This window comes from Odocoileus virginianus, chromosome 18, assembly GCF_023699985.2.
Source record: "Odocoileus virginianus isolate 20LAN1187 ecotype Illinois chromosome 18, Ovbor_1.2, whole genome shotgun sequence".
Taxonomy (NCBI): domain Eukaryota; kingdom Metazoa; phylum Chordata; class Mammalia; order Artiodactyla; family Cervidae; genus Odocoileus; species Odocoileus virginianus.
Genome location: NC_069691.1, coordinates 53,149,533 through 53,160,315, shown reverse-complemented (window position 1 = coordinate 53,160,315; position 10,783 = coordinate 53,149,533). Strand labels below are relative to the sequence as shown.

The following is a 10,783-nucleotide window of genomic DNA, read 5'->3' as shown; positions in this document are numbered from 1 at the left end:
TGTGCGGTCGCTAAGTCATGTCCGGCACTTTGCCACCCCGTGGATATGAAGAACCTTAAACATGTGGAAATACTAGATTCACGTGTAAGGTGTTTGTTTTTTCCCCAAGGCCATGGGGCACATAACCACTGGGTCTGGAATGCAGAAACACCGTATAGTAACAGACTGTCGTGTTCTCTTTCACATTTACACCACAAGCTGAGCCTCAGACCTCGGAGAGCACGCACAGCAACGTAGCACACAGGACTGCAAGGTGGACTGTCCGTTTTGGTCTCGCGACCTGTCCACCTCTGCTAGGACTGCCCTCCCCTTCTGAGCTCTTACTGAGAGTCCAGCATTTTCATTTGAATAGATGTAGCTTTATTCAGAATGTTTGTGTTTGGGTCGCATGTACCCCTGGGTGGCACGTTCACCAGTACTGTCTACACGAGTGATTTGAGAGGAGGAGGCCTGGGAAGTGGAGGCTGAGGGGCCAGGCCAGGAGCTGGCTGGCCATCTCCTTGGATCCCTCTCAGGGTTTGGCAGACCTCACAGTCCAGGGTCCAGGCCTTAGTTCTGCAGACCTGGAAGCAGGGCATTAGCCCCACCAACTGAGCTGTTGCTTAGAAGTGGATTCATATTAACCAGGATATTAGATCTTGTTAGATGAAAACTGCTAATGTATTTACAATGAGAAATATACTGATGTTTTACTTCTTTTGAGAGAAAAGATGTAAAGCACCATATAAGGACACACAGAATTCAGTACTTAACATGAAAAGGATGGAGCAAAAGGAAAACAGGTTGAAATGCATGAAATCTAGAGATGAATGAGGTCAGTGAAAACTTAACAGCTATGTACTTTCTGAGGGGAGACTGGGAATTTGGCTGTAGGCTTAGTAGTGGTGAGTGAAACTGGGAAACCTGTTCAGTTAAGTGATTCTCGGTGTTTATGAGAGAAAAACTCAAGTTTCTCAGTGGATTCCCTGTTACTGACTTTAAGATAATTCGTTTTTGAGCAACATGATGGAATGATTTCTTTCTACGCACTAGGCTGATTTTCAGGACTGTGGTTGCAGTGAACAGCAGTGACTTTCACAGGGCTTCCTTTTGTAATAACATCCGTTAGCATCACCAGCTTGAATCACAAGACCTAATTCCACACAGGCACTGTTACTATATGGTACAGGCATTGATCATTTATGGTGTCCTGGCAGGATCCACACATATGTTTCAGACTGTTTTGGAACAGGCAGACAGCATAGAGTTTCAGAAGTCATCAAGGTCTATCGCTGTTGTCATTTTATTTTATTTTTTTTTGCTGGAAGGCTTTATATAACATTAGATAGTAATGATTTTAGAATTATATCTTGGAATTATAGCAGCTACATACTTACATTCAGCTCATCTTCCTTAAGCATTTGAAGAGCCTAACACAACCTAAGACTGAATAGAAAGCACTAGAAGTCCCCTTAATGAGAAGGCTGTACTTACAGGCAGGGTCAGGGGCCTTTCTTGAAAATCATTTTGTATCTACTGGAAGATACAAGTAAATGATTAACAGAAGGTCCAGAACTTATATTCCATGTGACATGGTCACAATAATTGCAGCTATGATAAATTTAAAAGGGAGTAGCTACCCATAGACATTTTATTTTATTTACTTATTTTTTTCCCATAGACATTTTAAAAAGAAAAAAGGTAAAACAAAACATTGTCCAGCTCCCACTTCCTCCATCACCAATTCCTGGAGTCCACCCAAACCCATGTCCATTGAGTCAGTGATGCCATCCAACTGTCTCATCCTCTGTCATCCCCTTCTCCTCCTGCCTTCAATCTTTCCCAGCATCAGGGTCTTTTCAAATGAGTCAGTTCTTCGCATCAGGTGGCCCGAGCTTCAGCTTCAACATCAGTCCTTCCAGTGAACACCTAAGACTGATCTCCTTTAGGATGGACTGTTTGGATCTCCTTGCAGTCCAAGGGACTCTCAAGAATCTTCTCCAACACCACAGTTCAAAAGCATCAATTTTTCAGGGCTGAGCTTTCTTTATAGTCCAACTCTCACATCCATACATGACTACTGGAAAAACCATAGCCTTGACTAGATGGACCTTTGTTGGCAAAGTAATGTCTCTGCTTTTTAATATGCTGTCTAGGTTGGTCATAACTTCCAAGGAGTAAGCGTCTTTTAATTTCATGGCTGCAGTCACCATCTGCAGTGATTTTGGAGCCCCCCAAAATAAAAGTCAGTCATTGTTTCCACTGTTTCCCCATCTATTTGCCATGAAGTGATGGGACTGGATGGTTACAATATCAATATTTACCATATTAAGAAATAAAACCAAAATATCAATCCTCTTAAATTTATTAAAAATAGCAAAACTCCTATACTGTAACATTAATAAGTTTTTAAGCTAAAAATTAACTGTATATTCAAAAGTAAAAATAAACTGAGAAGAGTGATATTGTTTCATGTTTTTATAACTATGTCTAATGTCTGGTTTCATAGGAAACAAAACATCTAGATTCTTAGATCTGTTTCTCCACACAGTCTTGTGTGATGTGTTGTTTGGTTGAAACATCTGAGAAATATTTAAGAAAATTTGGCCTTATACAAATATTGAGTTGGCCGAAAAATTCATGCAGATTTTTCCATTACATCTTTTTTTTTTTAAGATTTTTTCCATTACATCTTATGGAAAAACTCAATTTTTTTTTTTTGCCAACCCAATATATAGTTAGATTAAAATAATAATAATAATAATTTAATAGCCTTTTCAGATCATTGTGGATATTCTTCTTTGATACTACAGCCAAACTCAACAAACGGTAGTTCCCTGACAGTTACTTGCAGTATGGCAGCTGAACCCACAGTGATGAAAGCTTTGTGTCGTGTTGGTTAAAACCCGTGAGCCCACCCTGTGCTTTGAGTGGCTCTGTCACTCGTGCCTGCATTTATAGTATGCGTGGTGCTCAGTCGTGTCTGACTCTTTGTGGCCCCGTGGACTGTAGCCCGCCAGGCTCCTCTGCCCCTGGGATTCTCCAGCCAAGAACACGGGAGTGGTGGAACTCCCCGGGTGGCCCAGTGGCTAAGACTCTGAGCTCCCAGTGCAGGACCCTGAGCTCAGTCCCTGGTCAGGGAACTAGGTCCCCTGTGCTGCGGCTAAGACCCGGTGAAGCCAGATACATAAGATCGAAGAAATGCTGGAGTGGGTGGTCTCTTCCTTCTCCAGGGAATCTCCCTGACCCAGGGGTCAAACCCAGGCCTCCTGCATCTCCTGCACTGGCAGGCCGAGTCTTTACCACTGAGCCACTGGGAAACCCCTACAATATGCATTAGTCCTTTGGAAGTTGTCGCTAGTTTACTAGTTTGCTAGGGCTGCCTTAACACAGACTGGCTGCCTTCAACAACAGAAATTAACTTCCTCACAGCTCTCAAGGCTGAAGGCCCGAGACGGAGGTGTTGGCAGGGCTGTTGGTTTCTTCTGAGGCCTCTGTCCTTGGCTTGTAAGCGTCTGTCTTCTCGCGGTATCCTCACAGGGTCTGTGTGTCTGAGGCCTAAAGGCTCGAGTTTACTAATCCTCCTGGATTAGGCCCCGCCCCAGTGACTTTACTTAATCTGAATTACTCTTATAAAGGTCACATTCTGAGGTGCTGGGGTGGGGTGCAGGGTGTTCTTGTACCCATTTGGTGGGGCACAGTTCAGCCCATAACAGATTTCTTCAGATCTTGCTAATGTTTTCATTATTTTATTACACAAAACCTGAGTCATGTTTTTCAGTGTGGACACCAATAATCCCACGATCCCAAAAGGTAATATTTGCTTTTCCTCAAGATGACACCATTGCTGAACAGTCTATGCAAAAGGGTTTTGTGTGTTCTTTCCATTAAAAGGATGTACACTCAAGAGTTGCAGTTTCATAAACTGAGTAACTTCTGCTGTTTTGCGAGGGGCATTTGTAAGGGAATCAGGCTTTTGTCTAATGAAAATGTGGTGGTAGAGAATTCAGTGGCCGCCAGTCTGTGTTGGTGGCACTTGTGAAGGTGAAAGTCACTCAGTTGTGTCTGACTCTTTGAGACCCTATGGGCTATACAGTCCATGGAATGCAGGCCAGAATACTGGAGTGGGTAGCCTTTTCCTTCTCCAGGAGATCTTCCCAACCCAGGGATCGAACCCAGGTCTCCTGCATTGCCCATGGGTTCTTTACCAGTTGAGCCACCAGGGAAGTTCTGCTGCTACTGGATTTGTACTAAACGCCAGCCACTACCTACTACGTGTTGCTCTTGCACTATGAATACAGTGAAAAAGAGTCTTGTGGAGGCTGAATAATCTCCCTCCCCCGCCCCTGTGATTGGTCCCTGGAGCCTGTTAATATGTTACTTTACATGATAGAAGGGACTCTGCAATTTGAATAAGTAAAGAATCTTGAAATGGAGCCATTATCCTGGATTATCTGGGTAGCTCCACTGAAGTCCCAAGCATCCTTAAATGGAAGAGGCGGGAGGATGAGTCTGAAACCGGGGTTGGCCAGCTGAGAGAGTTGCAGGGAGAAAGCCTATTCTGACTCCATGTTGGAAACTGTTTCTTTGACCTGCTTTTATTATTATAATCATACTCAGTAGCTTGCCTGGAGAACCCTGCCCCTCTGCTTGGCTGTAAACTAAAGTGCCTTTGTTCAGCTCTTGGTGAGTGAGTTTGTTCCTGCCCACCTGTGAATAGATGAGATAAACACACCCTGTCCAAAGGCTGGCCGCTCCCTTGAAGATGTTTTGCTCGACTGAAGACTCTTTCACTTTACTTCCCCACTGCATCTCCCTCTCCTGCCTTTTGACTTTAGCTCCTCATTGCTTCTTTCTCTCTAATCTATAAAAGAACCTGGCTTGCATACCCCAATGAGATGGTTATTTTGAGGCACTAGCCTGCCCTCTTCTTGGTCTGCCGGCTCCCTGATGAAAGTTTCTTCCTTGCCTCAGCACCTGGTCTCAGATTCATTGGCCTGTCATGTGGCGAGCAGAGTGAGCTTGGGCTCAGTGACGAGAGGAAGGGGCCGTGGGCCAGGGAAAGCTGAGATGAGCATGGAGGTGATTCTCCCTTGGGGCCTCCAGAAGGGGCGCCCCCACAGACACCTGGACTGTGCACTTCTGACTTCCATAAGTGGCTGAGAACACATCATGTCATTTCAGATCATTGAACCTGTGCTCACCTGCCACTGTCGTGGTAGGTGGCCTGCGCAGAAATCTCATCTCAGGAAAAATGCTGTGGACCACCTTGGTGTCTCCAGGGCTCTGTGGGCACACGTGAACACACTGTGGGAATTCTGACTTGAGATAAGCCAGCTGCAAGATGCACACGGGGAACTGAGTACGGTACCTTGTTGTCTGGTATTTTATAAGCAATATGAATGGAAGGGCTTATATAAAAAGGGCAAAATCTGCGTGTATAATGTGATCCCAGTTCTCATAATACAGAATACACACATACACACACCCTGCACACATTTGGTGGGAGATACACCAAAGCAGTGAATTTTCTCTGGATGGTGGAGTTTTTTTAACGCTTTTTAACTTATCTTTGTTTGTTTGTTCTGGCTGTGCTGAGTCTTTACTGCTGCGGGGGCTCTCGTGATGGTGCAGGTCTCTTCCTGCGGTGGCTCCCTCACTGTGCGGCACACGCTCTCCCTCGGCATGCAGCTGCGGTAGTTGCAGCACTGGCTGAGTTTCACCGTGGCATGTGGGATCTTTCCGGATCAGGGATCAAACCCGTGTCTCCTGCATTAACAGGCAGACTCTTTACCACTGAACCACCAGGGAAGCCCCTTGTTAATGCTTTACGGTGTTTTGCAAATTGTCACCAATTTGTCTGCAGATTTATAAAACTGAGCCAAAACTTCCAACTGACTGTAAGGTGCATTTGCCCGTATAGAAAGATCAAAAGTGTTTTCTGAACTGTTTAACTTGCTTTATAACTGAAATGTTTAGCTGTACGGCGAACATTCGATGATGCTCTCGCTGGGCCTTGTGAATGTTAGGGTAGAGCTTGTGCCTGGCTGGCTTAGCTCCAGGTCTCTGCACACCTTTCCTCTGCCTGTAACACCTGGCATTACCTGTGCCTTGCTCCTCAGGTTTTACCTCAGGCCCCTGGAAAGCCTTCCCTGACTTCTCAGGCGTGGGTTAGGACCCTCCTGTGTCGTGAGCTATGTTGCTTCTGTTGTGTGTTTGCTTTCTTGGCTTTTTAAATTTATTTTGGTTGTAGCTTGCCTTCTTCCTGGACTAAGCTTGCCATCTTTCAGTATATTTATCCTACTAATTCATGTTGGCAGGAAAGTCATTTGTTTTTCTGTCTGCTTTGTTCTGTTTAGGGCTGATCCATTATGTACTAATGGCATTTCTTAACTCTTGATGAGCAATCTTATTTTCTTTATTTCTAAACTTTGTGGCATTGGGATGTTAGTCAACCATGGTCAGCCATGGATGTGGTTTATTTCATTCTCTCTTCTTAAAATGTTTAATATATTAGCATACATCCAGTAGAAGCTTGTTGAAAGTTTACTGCTTTATAAAATATTCATCCTGTTTAACATATTAGCTAGGTTTGCTTTATAATGTTTAGGAGGCTTTTCTTCCCCTTTTTTATTTATTTAACTAATATAGGTGTATTGAGAACAGTTTTGGTTTAACTGGACACACATGGCGCCAGTGGAGTGGCAGGAACTGTCATACACCCACGTGGTCACGATCATATCACACGGGGGCCCCAAATGAAGAGTCATCAGGAGGGAGAAGCCACAGGATAGAGGAGGTGGCTACATTGTGTCCAGTGCCCTGGAGTTAGTCCTGGCAGTGCTTCCGCTTCTCATCTTTCTTATCTAAAAGGTGAATGTGAATATCTAGTCTACTCACCCAACTCAGATTAATCTTGGAAACAAAATAGAACAATAGTAGAAGAAATCGTACAAATGTTACTGTTACATGTGTGAGTCCTTTGTGGCAGTTTTGGCTTGGGTTCTCAAAGGTTATCTGTACTTAGTCAAACAGATTACATCATGACATTCACATAGGTTATCCTGGATTCATAATAATCTCATACAGTTAACTGCAGGGTTTAGTGATGATGCGGGTTGTGTTGGAGAAGTGCTGATTCTAGACCTGGGGCAGGCAAGATACAAGGGGTGTAGCACCAGAAGGAAGGAAATGCTCAGAAACAGAAAGACCAAGACGGGTCAAAGGAACGCTGGAAGGAACCCGAGAGAGCACCTTGTGGCCAAACACGTGAGCACAAAAATAAGGTAGAACTGCACTATAACCAACGCGTAAGATCAGTGTACACGAGTTCATTTATGCGATGTAAACGATAGGAGCCGAAATAAATGACTGAACATTTTATAAGTGGGGGAGAAAAGACAGACAAGTCTCCCGGATAATTTCTGTAGCTGTCCCACCCTTGAGGAGGAGGGGCTGCCTTCCTCCCTCCTTCTCCCTTGATGATGAGCTGGATGTGGTGACTGGCCCCCCAAGGCTAGAGCCTGGGACACTAGGAACTCCGCAGTGGAGAGAGCTGGCCACCCCTGTCACACCAGACACTGGAGGTGCCACCTCCAGTGAGGCCGTGTGGGCATCGCATACCCCCAGCATGTGACGAGAAGGCCACCTGCCTTGGTGATTCTCTCTCCAAAGACTCATAACCCCAGTCTAAGCACAGGAGGGACTGTAGACAAAGCTAGACTGATGGGGACAAGGTCATGACAAAGAAGGAGAGACTGAGAAACTGTCAGGACCAGACGAGTTGAGAGATGCACTGCCTAAATGCAGTGTGGTGTCCTGGATGGGACCCTGGGGGACAGAGAGGACAGTGGCAGAGGCTGTTGAAGCCAGAGAATGTCTGGCCTTTCCTGAATGGAAGGGTACTGATGTCAGTTTCTTAGCTGAGAAAAACATGCCCTGGACACACAGGACATTGTGAAAGTGAAGTGAAAGAAAGTCACTCAGTCGTGTCCGACTCTTTGCGACCCCATGGCCTATACAGTCCATGGAATTCTTTCTTTTTTTTTTCATTTATTTTTATTAGTTGGAGGCTAATTACTTTACAACATTGCAGTAGTGTTTGTCATACATTGACATGAATTAGCCATGGATTTACATGTATTCCCCATCCCAGTCCCCCCTCCCACCTCCCTCTCCACCCGATCAGTCCATGGAATTCTCCAAGCCAGAATACTGGAGTGGGAGCCTTTCCCTTCTCCAGGGGATCTTCCCAACCCAGGGATTGAGTCCAGGTCTCCCGCATTCCAGGCGGGTTCTTTACCAACTGAGCTATGAGGGAAGCCCACACAGGATATTAACTGGGAATTAATAATTGGGATAGTAGTCTAGGAAGCTGAGTGAGAGATACTCAGGACCTCTTTGTACAGTTTTTGCCACTGTCTTACACAGCTAGAATTAGTCCAAAGTAACGTTTATTTTAAAAAATGAGTCCAAAAGCATTAACTTATAAATAATAAAAGCAAAATGTGCTTATTGTAGAAAATGTGATTGATAGAAATTAAATGTGCTAAATTAAGATCCCTCATAATCCTGCTACTCATAGGTAACTGACTGTTTCGGTGTATTTTTTTCTAGAGTGACTTCTATGTATTTTCCATCCAGCAAGTAATTGTTAGGCTCCTTTGTGGGCCAGGCGCCATGCCAGGTGCTGGAGATGGAGCAGTGAGCAAGAGTGCCGTGAGTCTCCCTCACGGAGTCTGGGCTCTGCTGAGAGGGAGAGCGCCACTGAGATCAGTGATAACCCCGCAGGGGACAGTGACAGTGGTGTCCTGGGGAGTGCTGTAAGGCAGCAGTGTGGGCGTGAGGACATGTAAGTGAGGGGGTCGCAGATGCATCACTGGAGGTGAGAACTGAAAAACGAGGAGTTGAGGAGGTGACGGGGGCAAGGAGTGGTGTGCTGGGAGTTGGGGTACAAGTGCGGGTATAGTCCGGAGATCCTTGGGGAGGAAGGAGTTAGGGGCTAGAGAGGGAAGGGACTGTGGTTGGAGGGGTCGTTGAGGGAGGTTGAAACTCTGCATTTTAAGGTTTGGCTCTTTCCCCTGAAGAGTGATGGGGCAGTAGTGTGATGATAGTGACTTTAGAAGACTGCTTAGCTGCCGTGTGTGCAGATGGATTAGAAGGTAGTGAGAGCAGGGAGGTGAGCGTCGTAAGTCAGAAGGGAGATGAGGGTTCTCAGGTGGGCAGAGTGACCTGCTGAGCAGATGGAGTCAGTAGAGACTCCCATGTGAATCAAGCCAGATGTATGGACTGGATGGGGGTTGGGGTTGAAAGGGAGAGTTCTATGCTATTAGCATGTGAAGCTGGTAGTGCCATGTACAAGGTGGAACCTGGGACCTTTTTCAGTTAATATTAAAAACATTGCCGTATGTTACAAAAGCATACCTTACCTTTAATGGTTGCATGATGTTTGAATACATGAATGTGTTCTGAATTCCTGGAAAAAATTATTGGGAGAAAGGCATTTATTAACATTTGTTAATGTGTAGTGAATACATTTTGAAAATGGATGGTAGAATTGTTGCTAAAAAGTCACTAAGATGGTTGGAGTTCGTCAGTTTCTGTGAATAAGAATAATGAAGTTTGTTTGGTATCAGCTGCAGGTAGAACATGTTAATAACATAATCCAACAGTAATTTTTCAGTAAACTCAGTGTCCTCACCTGGCACTTTGTAAGCAGAAACAAATTACTGACAGTGTAAGATTATGGTACAGCTCAGAAACACAAGAAATGTATTCTGAATTAGAATAACTTGACTATGCTACAGCTTTTCAGAGGTTATGTATGTGCATGAGGTCTTCAGCAGGTGACAAGTTGATTTTAGTTTCATCTGGCCTCTCCCGATAACATTGGTGGCATTGCTCTAATGAGTGAGGCATTTGCCTTTAAAGTTGAATTTGGCAATATAAACTCAACCCTTTAAAAAAACATGAAGTGGCTATATCATGAATCCTCAGTAAAAGGTTTTTTAGAAATACTTAAAGTTAATAAAAACAAGGCCACTATCATTTAATGTCTATCTGTCAGGAGAAGGTCAAAACTTTTTCACACACTCTGCTCAGAATTATTTTTAGAAATGAGCAAATATTTCTAAGGTTGATCTGATACTTATTCTAAGCACCGTCATGTTCTTAATACATTTGACACCTTTCAGGTTCTGTTGCCAACTAACTTGTAAATTTTCTCTGCACCTGTATCTCCTACCTAATATACGCAGAGTAGGGGACTTCCTGAATTTATGTGCATGCATATGGGTAAGGTCATGTGTTTAGGGAGAGCTAACCCATACTAAGTTTATGAAGTGCTGTGATTCAAGATGTTACTAACAAACTAGGAAAAAGAAGTTGGTCTGGTAAAGGGGCGCCTTAATGAAATTAGTCTATTATACCAATGGCAATCAAATGGTGGTTGGATATTCTCAGAAAGATCATTGGGAAGATGTGAGCTTAGTTTTGATTATCATCTATAGATTCTGATGATATTTACCTCAGATGTCACCTGTAATTACTGTTAATTGCTCTACAGAAAGAAGTCCATAGAAAGTTATTGAAATTACTAGGTCAGTAAATAATTGTTTAGTATTATACTCTACCTCCTTACCCTAATGTCATGATGTAATGAATTATTGCTTTGTGCATGGAGACCATTACTTATGAACTCTTGGGAGAATTGAGAAAACAGTTAAATCCTGTTTTGTGCAGTGGTTCCAGTTAAGAATTGAAAAAGGCTTCAGAAGTTATGAAGTAAACCTATAAAATCATCAGT

At 43.9% G+C, this 10,783-nt stretch overlaps 1 protein-coding gene and 1 long non-coding RNA gene across 5 annotated transcripts in view; one reads left to right on the top strand and one right to left on the bottom strand.

Moving 5' to 3' along the window:
- CLCN3 (chloride voltage-gated channel 3) overlaps positions 1–10,783 on the top strand; it is a 98,030-nt gene that overhangs the window by 24,737 nt on the left and 62,510 nt on the right. The gene's annotated exons all lie outside the window — the stretch shown is intronic.
- The window catches only part of LOC110144393 (uncharacterized), a 29,798-nt gene that overhangs the window by 12,359 nt on the left and 6,656 nt on the right, over positions 1–10,783 (bottom strand). Inside the window, exon 2 of the long non-coding RNA XR_002315877.2 lies at positions 9,408–9,454. This is a non-coding gene — a long non-coding RNA (uncharacterized lncRNA). The remainder of the gene's footprint in view (positions 1–9,407; positions 9,455–10,783) is intronic.